Below are 12,119 nucleotides of genomic sequence, written 5' to 3'. Positions count from 1 at the left end.
GACAGCCAGCACCTTTCTTCATGTTTGAATCCGAGGCTGGGCTGACAACGAGGTTATTGGCGCATGACAAACATGACAGTTGTTGAAAAGTTTGCCATTGCTCAGCAAATATTTGTTCCTCCTGGTAAAGTTGTTACAGGAGTGTGATGAATGATGTGAGGATGAATTATAAAACACAAATTTAAAAGAGTGAAACATACGGGGTCTGGCGAGACATGTGAATGAGTTTCAAATCCACCACCAGTATTCGCAGTTAGATTATCTTAAAGCTGAGAGAACGGTGAGCAGCTAAGATGAATGAATGCTCAGAACAGATATGTGAGGCATGCTGATGATGACCATCAGCTCAGTTGGAGAGAAGCCATCGAGGCTCCAAGAACAGCTGCTGTTGTGCAGCTCTCATCCTGAATGAATGGCTGTGTGACACTAGATGGAAGGCCACATGATTCTAATGGTTCTCTAAGATGCTTTTGAAAACAGTGTGCTGGCATAGGAACCCTCCAATGCAATAAAAGAGCTTGGAAAGTGAAGACATTTGTACGTTAAGAACAAATTAAACTTAGTGAGAAAGGGCAGAAGTCTGGAATTGGAATAGGAAAGAACACGAGCAGCAGAATTAGAATGGCCGGAAACAAGACGAGTTGAGAGTTGTCAGGATTCTGTGTGTCTGTGTTCCACTAACTCTGCTCCACAGGTGGCTGCAGTTGACGGGTGGGCGTGGCCCGCATCTGCGGCACATCAGGGCTGCTAAGCTCTGGTTTAAAAGGAGTGCTCACTCAGCTGGAACATGCCAGAGTGTTACCCTCGTTGTGAAATGCCTAGGCCTAGATCCTGTCTCCTGACCTTAGTGCCTGTGAGTTTTTGAAACCCCTGTTTTTTGGATCTGACTTTGGTTCCTGTCTCCTGTCCCTTCCAGTTTGTTGTGTGTTTTGGATTTACTCACCCGTGTGGCTCCCTGCTCTGAAGACCAGTCTCCTGAATCCCTGCCTGCTCAGATTCTGCTCTGGCGATCTTCCCCTCAAACTAACTTGGTGGTACCAAGCTGGGCACGAGGTTCCCCCTCCAGGATTCCCTGGTACATCTGGACTGACCCTGGTTCTTCCAGCTGCTCCTATCCGCCTCCGCCGCTGTGGGCTGCTCGAGCTGACTCTTTGCTACATAGATAGCATGAGAGATTGAGAGGAGGTGTGATCTTTATGCTTCAACATTGAAATGTAATCACAGTAGGCAGATATGCGCTTCTTACCTCAAAGCGGGCCCCATAGACAGCAAGCTATGGCTGTAGGGTAGATCTCGCAGAGGAAAGAATTATAAATTTATGAGGGAGAAGGCCACGGATCTGCAAACCAACTATTTCTAAAGAACCCACGAAAAACCTACGGATGGCATCATCCGTAGGTTTTTGGTGGCTCATTCCATGTTTTTTGAAATTAATTTATTTCTTTAACTCAGATTCAGTACTGAATTCAGATAAAACTGATGTTGACAATCACCTATTTTTTGTCTGTGTGTACGTAGGTTCTTAGCTCAGCTTCTTTTAATCTTCATTTGCTTAGCAGTTTTAGTTTAGCCACAACAGCCTGCAGAGAGGATCCGTAATTGAAACTAGTATCAACCAGAGAACAGCACCCCCAGTGATGCTCTCCGAATGTTGATCTTGTTCTGGCAATGAATGCTTGAACCTGGAGAGAAGTTGTCACTCCCCATAATACATGAGCAGAGTTTCCTGTTAAAAGATCGCCAGTACTTGAATCATCCCCCTCAACTACCATCCTGACATCAGTTCCCATCTGACATTCATCAGAAGATACCTACAAACAAGAGTTATCTATTAAACATTAAATAACTTTAACATGTATAATTGCACAACTACGGAGCCCCTAAAGGGACATGGAGGGGGAAAAAAACTATTGCGAGATCTCGCAAAAGGTTTTCCTACGTCACCGAACCGGAAATAAAACAGATGGCCTGATCCACACTCCTTACTGGTTGGTGGCGGTAATGCACCACATGGTTGTTTGCCAACCGCCATTAAATAGAAGAAGAAGAAAAAGAGGAGGAAGAAAAAGAAGAAGTAAACAGACACAAAACAATGGAGGCGCAAACACATCATCCATGGGCGAAGTTTATTGATTTTTATTTTAGTATTGGCCTGACATACTAACCTGACAAAGATATTAAATCGGTTCTTGGCCGCAGTCATGGATTTGACATTAGTGAGAGACATTTAAAAATAATTCTCAGGGCGAGGGGACTTTCTCGTCGTAAAGAATACAGTGAATTTGCGGTCCTGGTGGAATTCATCAGTGATGAACTACAGTTCTCAGGTCAGCTTCACGGGTACCGGTGGATGTACGCAAAGTGCAGAGAGCATGGACTACGCGTTAGGAAGGAGGATGTGCGGTTGGTGCTGAAGGAGCTGGATCCTAGAGGAGTGTATTTAAGGCAAGCAAGACGCTTAAGACGACGGAGCTACTTTTCGAGAGGGCCTAACTTCATTTGGCACATGGACAGCTATGACAAGCTGAAGCCATGTGGCTTTTGTATCAACGGAAGCATAGACGGTTTTTCGAGAAAAATCATCTGGCTTAATGTCTATACCACGAGTAGTGACCCAAAGTTGATCGGTGGTTATTACGTTGATGCAGTCCAACGTTTGGGGGGCTGCCCTAGGATTGTGAGAGGCAATCTCGGGACCGAAAACGGCCATGTTAGAGGCTTTCAGCGGTTCCTCGTCCCGATTCATCCAGACGGCACTGTTGATAGCTACCTGGAGGGAGCAAGCACCGCCAATCAGAGGATCGAGTGTTGGTGTTTTCTGCGCAACCAGTGTGTGGAGTTCTGGATGTCCTTGTTTGCAGACATCAGAGACAATGGATTTTTTGATGGCGGGTTTCTGGACAAGGCTATCCTTCAGTTTTGTTGCATGGGACTGATCCAGGTGAGTTTTGTGTGTTGATGTAAATGTGTGTGAGAGGGAGGAGAGAGAAAGCTGGAGGGAGCAGGGGAGAGGAGAGAAAGAAAGACCTATTTTGGATACGTTTTTGAACTATTTTACATGTATGTACAGTTCCTCCTAAATGTATTTTGTGTATTCTTTTTAACAGGATGAACTGGATGACACTGTCCATGTTTGGAATGCACACACCATCAGACCATCAAAAAACATCAGTGTCCCCAGTGGTAGACCCAATGTGATGTATGCCTTACCTCAACTCTATGGGACCAGAGACTTTCTTTCCCTTGTTGAAGATGAACATATTCAGTTGTGCAAAGATGAATGTGTTTTTCGGCAGCCGATACCATGTGATCCAGATGTGTATGAACTATGCAACATCTTAATGGCGGAGTCACATCTGACTCTACCAAGAGATCCTTATCAGGCTGTGAACCTGTACAGGCACCTAAGAGAGGCCATCACTACAGCTATTTAAATCAGGAATATTTCAATATGCCCTGTAGGGGAACAATTAATCCCCAACCATTTTGATAGCTGATTATTCATTTAAGTTATTTCTTTTTGTAAAAATTTCACAAAATGTTTCTATGTCTTAGATGGGAATAACTGTCAGTATCAGCCTGTATCCAGTAACAATTAATACAGTATCTGTAAATGGACAAACTTTGGAGCCACGCATTGCAACGAGTTAGTGTAGTAGAAAATAATATTTATTTTTCTGTATGACTTATGTAAAACATTACACTTGAAACCCTGAGGTAATGTAAACGATGCCAAATCTGACTAGTTTGTCAATAAAAAAAAATGATACAAACATTCAGATTTCAGTACTTATAGGTCACTTCTTGGAAAAATGCACTCACATAAAAGAATACATGTGATGGCATGAAGTTCTAGTAGTACATTATAGTAAAATGATGGAAATATTACAATAATTCAGAAGGGCATATTACACAGACAAACCCAGCTTTTTCATTTTGTAAACATGAACACTGGGTAGGTATCTCAGTATTGAGTTTTAAACTTCTTCTGAATAAGCAACCAACTGGCATGACTTCAACAATCACTAATTCTACCAGTGATTAACAACTCTGTAAAAAACAGAATATCACCCTTATATGCTTTTTAGGAAAGAAGTTCAGCATAGAAACTGGGTTAGATTCAAACTGATGAAAATTAATTGTGCAGTCATTTTCAAAGAAAAATTCAAAATATAAAATCTATGTAAAAAAAAAAAAAAAGTATGGAGGTGTATTATTGCTCCAGTAAAACAAATAGAAGTGCAGACTGAAAAGGACATGAAAGACTGCTACCACGATGTCAGTGCAACAGATGTTTAAATGACAAAATAAAACATAAATAAATAAATGATAATCATCCATGAGGCCAGTTACTATTTGGCCTGATTAACACTGGTCCCAAATTTAAATGATGTCCATTTCTAAGTAGTTGCTGGACAGGATATTGTCAAACTCTGTCCGAAATTCTGGGTAAGAACTGTATGTACATGGCACATCAAGTGTAGCTCCACAGGTATGAGCAACATGCCTTCTATTAAGGCCAGTTTCAACATTAAAGCTAACCATAATTTTCTCAACACATATAACTGAGGAACCTGTGCAGAAGCGCAGGATTTTCTCAGCTTTTGCTTGATCAGCATTTTTCACATAACGTTGGAGATGGTTTAAAGTTGCTTGTTCTCTTTGAGACAGCACCACCTTAGTAGTTTCAAGCAGTTGCATCACTCTTTTGCCCGTGGGCTTCTTTAACTCATAAAGACTCAACACACTTTCCTTATCTGGTAGTTTCAACTTTACAAGTGACATGGGTGTGGAGAAACAATCAACTATAAACTTGGGCTCTTGGAGAATGGCTTTGTGAGCCATTAGTTCTATGGCAGGCTTCATGTTGTTCTCTGGAGGTAGGAAATGGGAACCCATCCGTGTGAAAAGGTCAAGCAAGTCCTCTTGATCACTTTCATCCAATGTTCCCTGAAGAGCCTTCTCAACAGCTGATCTCTCGGTGGGAGGGAGGTAGTTGAGAAACGATGACATCAGGATGTCTGTATCCGTTGTCCGTCCGTCCGTTGTCTTCCGCTTATCCGGGGTCGGGTCGCGGGGGTAGCAGCTTCAGTAGGGAGGCCCAGACGTCCCTCTCCCCAGCCACTTGTGTCTGTGTCTGTATCAACATGGTCAATTCCATTGATGCATGCTAAAATAAAAGCCATTGATAGCTTTACTGGCATAACACCATGGTCTACAAATCCTTTCACCCAAATTCGTCCAACTGCTTGCCATTCAGCCTCAGAAAAATCTGGCCTAAGCCTAGGAACTCGCTCTGTTTCTCCTTCACACTGTTCAAGAAATTGCTCCCAGAAGGCTGTGTACACCTCCCTTGACACTCCGACATCATCAATAGCTTTTTCATTGACAAAGTCCATCTTTAAAGTCATATTCATGATGCTGCTGTCAGTAAATACAGGCAAAAGATCATCAACAACCTTTATCCTGCAAACTGAGGTACGTCGTGTGGTCTGGGGACTTCCTGGGTTGCTGTCTGTTGACATCTGGCTGCTTGAATATGAGGGCAAATTGAAATTTAGCCCACTGTCCAGCTAGAAGAACAAAATAAACACAATTAAATATCAGAATTGTCAATTAATAAAGCAGAGGCACAAGTATCCTGGCTTTTGGCATGTTTGTAACTAGGTTACCGATGACCAACGAGGTTATTTATGCCCCTAAGATGTAACAAAAAACAATGTTATTCATCTGAGGATGCCTGGCAGTGTGGTCACACCAGAGTATGGTGTTTTCAGACATCAACTAGAGTGCACCAGGGTTCGGCTGGAGCTGAACTGAGACCACCCCTTCAGGCTGCGTTTATTGCGCATTAGAGTCTGATTGTGCTTTCATACTGTGCCAAACTGGACCAAATTTGAGTCAATCTAAATTTAGATTGACCTAAAGCTGCAGGTGAGAAAACACCCTAAGATAAGATTTCCTTTAATATCCCAAAGTGGCAAAATTGGGGTTACAACATACTATAGCCTATTTCTTCTAAAAATGCTTTATTGGATTTATATCACATTTGCATTTAAAGTGAGAATATATCAAACATGGGAAGATATTGGGAGATATATTGAAAGATATTAATTTATTTTATGTACTTCACTGATTTCTGTTTCACTGACAATCATTTTTATTTCTCCCCACTGGGGGTTCTGTAGCACCATCAGCCCCATCGGGCCTTGATCTCAAGCATCTTTTTATGAGACCGTGCTACAAACTGCACCCCTTCTCAAACTGCTTTCTGTTCAAGATTTGTGATATCCTACCACAATAATAATTAACACTGATAACATCAGAGTTGTTTGAAGTGGTGTGTCTTACCTGGGCAGTTTGTGCTGCTTCCTCGTGTATGGACTGCTGCTCATCCAGTGTAGGTAGGCCATCACCTGAAGGGAGTAGAAGCTGTATCACCTGTGTAGGTGCTCCACCCACCTCTGTGCTCTGAAGAATACAATAAAACACAGCAGATACATTAACCCTAAAATCAGATTTCTTTTTAGAAAGGTTTTTCCTAATTACTTTTGTACATCAGCATGACTTCTAGACAACATCATGAACACTCCAGACAATGTTTAGAAGTCCACTTAAGTTTTAGAAATGAAAAATGAAAAGATCTTACATAGTAGAGGGATAACAGTACAATACAGTCATAATCCCAGGAATTAGGCGACAGGACTTAACTGACTCCCAATTTCATTAAAGATAACAATTCGTATTTGTTTTTAATACCCCATCAAACATGTGATATTAAAATTCAAAACATTTATCTTTATTAAGAAATTCTAAAAGAAAAAATTACCTGTGTGACATCCTCATCAACATGTTTTAAATTTATAACCACCACATCATCGTCCGAATCCCACACAAGTGTATCTGCCTCATCAAACAAGGGGCCCGGTTCTGGTAAAGTGACCTCACTCGTGATTTTTCTTCTGCCAATGCTGCTATTTTTAATGTCTGTTGGGGTTGACTGAAACTGATGTGATGGACCTGGAGTTTGTGCTGTCTCGGTCTCAGATATTTTCCTTAACCTTTTTGATCTTTGTTGCATCTGAAAACAAATCAAAGACAGAGTGCTTTAATTTTTTCAGTAGTAATATAATACATTATCCACATAAAAAAATAAATGCTGTGTAACAATCAGTGACGTGCGGTGAGGTTCATAGCTGGTGAGGCACTGACGTCATCAGAATCAGATTTGCAAATAGATGCATAGATTGACAGCAGTTTACAGGTTATGTTTCACTTCTGCATCCTTACACATACAAACGGTAGCTCACAAAACACACATTTCCTTAAAAAACAAAACAAAATAAATGTTATTACTGTCTTACCTTTACTTATAAATGAAGTCCATGCGTCGCTCCTTCTGCACAAAAACATCCGTCACTTTGCGATAGAAGTCCTCCTTATCTTCCTTCAGTTTTAAAAGTCTCTCTGTCTCAATGGAGATCACTGCCAGGGAAGAAAGCCTTGCTTGATCCGTCCTGTTCCTGCTGTATGTTTTCAGTCTCTTCAGGGCTGAGAATGACCGCTCCACTGACGCTGTAGTAGCTGGCACCGTGAGCACGAGCTGGAGCAACTCTGTCGCCTCAGGAACAGTTACAACAAGATCCTTCTCGGCCAAAAAGTTGAGAAGCTGTCCAGGAGATTTGCATTCATCCCTCACCGTTTTTGAGGGATGAATGCAAGAGAGGAAAAAAATCACTATCTCTATTATAATCTATCGCTGCACTTGACTTGCTTCCCGAATCGTTTAGCCTAGCTCGCTGTCACTTACTCGGCAGTTGAGGAGTGAACAAGACGAACGTCTGGGATCTTGAGCGCCCCCTGCCATGAGGCAAGAGAACTGCCTGCCTCACCTGTTCTCTGCCGTTTATAATCGCTCATTACACGAAACACGTTACACAAACACAGTTGGTGACAAAAAGCACTGTACATTATATGAATAAGCTAAATTATTGGAAATAAGTTCACATATTAAATTTGTTTAAACCATTTTATTGACGCCGTACAGCAACATGCTCTCTCCGCTTAGCAGCCAGCACAGAGCCAGGGGTTGCGCAATCCAAGGTGAGGCAGAGCTCGCTGCTGCCTCACCGGCATCGCTTCCAAGCATTTGAATGGGAAAATAAGAAAATTCAGCGATTTTGAACAAATAAAAATCGAAATTGGTGAAGCTACATGAAAAATAAATATTTTTTAGTACAAACCACCGGATGAATATAACAATTTAAATTACTTTATGATTATATATTTTCTTTCTTTCCATGATGGCTGGTGAGGCACTGCCTCACCTGCCTCCCCTGACCGCACGTCACTGGTAACAATACATGTTAAAACACAAAATCTATTAAAAGTGATGGTTGAACATGCTGACAAATTTACCAATTGTAATAATCCTTATAGTCATATGAATATGACTATTCCCTTTATTCATCAGCACCTGATGTATTTTTGAACCATGAAGCAACTCAGTAAACACAATGAAGGTGAATGCACACTCCGTTCCTCAAAACTTATCAAATACATCATCCAACTACTGCAAAACATTCCTAATAAACTAGAAAAATTTCTGAAGAAATTTAGCAAGGCGCCTGCCTCTTGGTGCGTACCGTACCGTCAAAAATACTAACAGGAAGTAACACTGCAAATTTCAGGTTCCTACGGTCTTCACAGCCCTCACAGCGGCCGTTGAAAGGTGCCATGTTAAGTCAATGAACCTCCTAGGAGCCTCTTGCTAGCAGCGTTGTCATGGAGACTCACTGACAGCTGCAGCCCTCTCTGTCTGTAAAGGCAGAAGAACTCTGGCTAAGCAGCAGTTGGTAGGACCTTCCTAAATCTATTTCCAGTTAGCAACATGCTAACGGTTAGCCGCTAGCATGGCTGTGTTCAATATCACCGGGTGATGTTATTCTGTTAGTTTGGTTGAAATCCTGTACTGAGAAGTGCCTAAAAAGGGAGAAAATCCTAAAATTCACCAAATCTGTCAAGCAGAAGTTTGTACAGGCTTCCTAGAGCTACTTCCGGTTAGCAACATGCTAACCATTAGCCGCTAACATGGTTGTGTTTGGTATCACTGATTGAGTGTACTCTGTTAGTTTGGTCCAAATCCTGTACTGGGATGAGCCTCAAATAGGGAGAAAATATGTTGTTTATAACGTTGCCATGGTAACTCAAAATGGCGGGTGGTACAAAAAAAATACTTAATGGGATCAGCACACATGTTTTAATATACACTGTGGGGATTATAACACAAAAACCTTAGTCACCCACGTCGGGTTTCGAACCCACGACCTCTTGCATGCAAAGCCTGCACTTTCCCTGTGAGCTATACTGTAGCGCCATATATGGGCATGCATCATTGGGAACATAAGGGGTTTGGTCCTCCATTGAAAAGCATTGGATGTTTTACACCTCATAGCTTTGAGATGCTTGATGCGACGTAACCCAAATTTCTTGTGGAGCTTTCTCTCTAAAGTAAGAATAGACTATGTGAAGCAGAAGTTGGTGAGACCTTCCTAGAGCTACTTCCGGTTAGCAACATGCTAACAGTTAGCCGCTACCATGGTTGTGTTCAGTATCACCAGGGGATGGTACTCTGTCAGTTTGGTCCAAATCCTGTACTGGGAAGTGCCTCAAATAGGGGTGCCAATACTTAATGTCACCAAACGTGACCAAAGTTCATGGGACAGATTGGCCTCCTGTAGAAACTCAGCCTCACCACATCTGGGCCCAGAACTCAACATTTGACCAAAATGGTGTGTAGTGCCATTTCCCACATGTGGGTGGTGCTGTATTGGCCAATTGGGTCGTGTCTGGGCATCATGCCAGGTCCTGCTGGAAGCAAAGGCCCAATAGGAAAGCATGTAAAATCAAAATGGGACAGAAAACTGACACATGGCTGAAAGTCACATGAAAATTTTAAAATGTTAGGAGGAAGTGACTGTGCGAATTTCAGATTCCTACATTAATCACAGCCGCTGCAGCGGGCTTCGATAGTTGCCATTGTATCCTAATGGACCTTCTCCCTCTGGCCCTCAGAGTTCCGTTGTCATGGAAACTCACTCACACACCTGCAGCGGCCAACGTCTCTGCACCAAAGTGCAGAGACTTTGCTCACAAAAAGTCCCATTGGATTATAATGGAGAACTTTGCCCCGAACAACGCTTGATATCTCTTCATCCGTAAATGGTAGAGACGTAATTTTTTCTGCGTTTAGTTCATAACGGATAGGGGAAGAAGAAAAGCTATTGTTTTTTGCTGGAAAAAGTTTAATAAAGGCGTAAAAAATTATGATCTAAATGGGATTTTTATGGATTTTCAGAAATCCTCTTAAAACGCTTCCGAACAAATCGCTGTAGCTCAAAAAGTATAAGAGATATCAAAATAATTCTTTCACCATGAGTATCAGCAGGCTTTTGAGGACCATGAAGCTCATTTTTATGTTTGTACAAAAATCGGTGTAGACACAGCGACGATGTAAAAAAGTGGATGATGTGGGAAAATGCAGCTCCAAAGTTTTTTTAGGATTTTGCACATTCGCTACTCCCGAACAAATTGTTCCTGCGGAAAAACCGTAACAGTTATCCACAAAATTCCTTTTTTGTGAGTGCCAGAAGGGTTGGGACATTCATGTGTCAAAGTCTCATGTCTGTACATAAAACGGTTTAGGAGTAGCGACGATGCGAAAACATGGGATGTTTTGGATTTTCAAACGTCATTTTTCAAAACCGCTCCATAGGAAATGAATGGGGGAGGTTTCGGGTTTGTGTCGCTCTGAGGTGATTTGCGAAAAATCTATAAATGCCACACCAATGAGGGTTACATTTCCCGAAGCCTGACAAAAATACCTACGTTTTGATGTATAATTTGTCTACGTAGAGTAAAAACTGAGCGAGTAAGGTTAAGTTGTTCGGAGTTTTGAAATCTTTAAAAAAGCTAGAGTGGCCCACTCTAGCGGTTGGAGAATTCCGTCATTGACTTTCATTGTAAACGATGATTTCGCTGATTTTTGGACATGAGCTTTGAGGAGTAACTGTGAAGAGACGATAAAAGATATCCACACCCCGTTTTCACTTCTGAGTAGGTCACAGATATATCTACAAACTGGAAGTTAAACGGTGTTCGTAGGTGAAAGCGTGACAACACAGTACAGCGTTGAAAATGGTCATTTGGAGGCTTTTTTGAGGCTTTCTTTCTACCCGACTCCATTCATTCCTATGGGTTTTTTGGGGGTGGTTTTTCGCTAATTTTGTTGCCATGGTAACTCGAAATCCCAATCAAAGTACTAGCACACATCTCGTAATCGAGCCGCTCGTTTTGATACCCATATCGTGGGGGTGCTCGCTACAGTTCGGGCCGCATTTATCGTGATGTAAGAAAAATAAAGAATAACTAGAAAAATTTCTGAAGAAATTTAGCAAGGCGCCTGCCACTTGGTGCGTACCGTACCGTCAGGAAATAGCAACAGGAAGCCACACCTGCGAATTCAGCTTCCTACGGTCTTCACAGCGCCCGCAACGGCCGTTGAAAGGTGCCATGTTAAGTCAATGGACCTCCTAGGAGCTCTTGCTAGCAGCGTTGTCATGGAGACTCACTGACAGCTGCAGCCCTCTCTCTGTCTGTAAAGGCAGAAGAACTCTGGCTAAGCAGCAGTTGGTAGGACCTTCCTAAAGCTATTTCCGTTAGCAACATGCTAACGGTTAGCCGCTAGCATGGCTGTGTTCAGTATCACCGGGTGATGTTACTCTGTTAGTTTTGTTGAAATCCTGTACTGAGAAGTGCCTAAAAAGGGAGAAAAATGCTAAATTTCACCAAATCTGTCAAGCAGAAGTTTGTACAGGCTTCCTAGAGCTACTTCCGGTTAGCAACATGCTAACCGTTAGCCGCTAACATGGTTGTGTTTGGTATCACTGGGTGAGTGTACTCTGTTAGTTTGGTCCAAATCCTGTACTGGGATGAGCCTTAATAGGGAGAAAAAACGTCGTTTATAACGTTGCCATGGTAACTCAAAATGGCGGGTGGTGGTACCAAAAAATACTTCATGGGATCAGCACACATGTTTTGATATTCACACTGTGAGGATT

The 12,119-nt window shown here is 42.1% G+C and overlaps 2 long non-coding RNA genes across 2 annotated transcripts; one reads left to right on the top strand and one right to left on the bottom strand.

Annotated features, from left to right (window-relative positions):
- The first annotated feature begins 2,822 nt into the window (after window positions 1–2,822).
- On the top strand, window positions 2,823–3,160 carry LOC118560359. Its single transcript, XR_004929279.1, has 2 exons — window positions 2,823–2,941; window positions 3,108–3,160. It is a non-coding gene; the product is annotated as an uncharacterized LOC118560359 (long non-coding RNA).
- Window positions 3,161–5,374: 2,214 nt separating this feature from the next.
- Window positions 5,375–6,944, bottom strand: LOC118560371. Its single transcript, XR_004929288.1, has 3 exons — window positions 6,830–6,944; window positions 6,352–6,471; window positions 5,375–5,573 (listed from the first exon to the last, which is right to left on the bottom strand). It is a non-coding gene; the product is annotated as an uncharacterized LOC118560371 (long non-coding RNA).
- Between the last annotated feature and the right edge of the window lie 5,175 nt (window positions 6,945–12,119).

This window comes from Fundulus heteroclitus, unplaced genomic scaffold (assembly GCF_011125445.2).
Source record: "Fundulus heteroclitus isolate FHET01 unplaced genomic scaffold, MU-UCD_Fhet_4.1 scaffold_42, whole genome shotgun sequence".
NCBI lineage: Eukaryota > Metazoa > Chordata > Actinopteri > Cyprinodontiformes > Fundulidae > Fundulus > Fundulus heteroclitus.
Note: the sequence above shows the minus strand (reverse complement) of the source record. Positions and strands in the feature narration are given on the sequence as shown.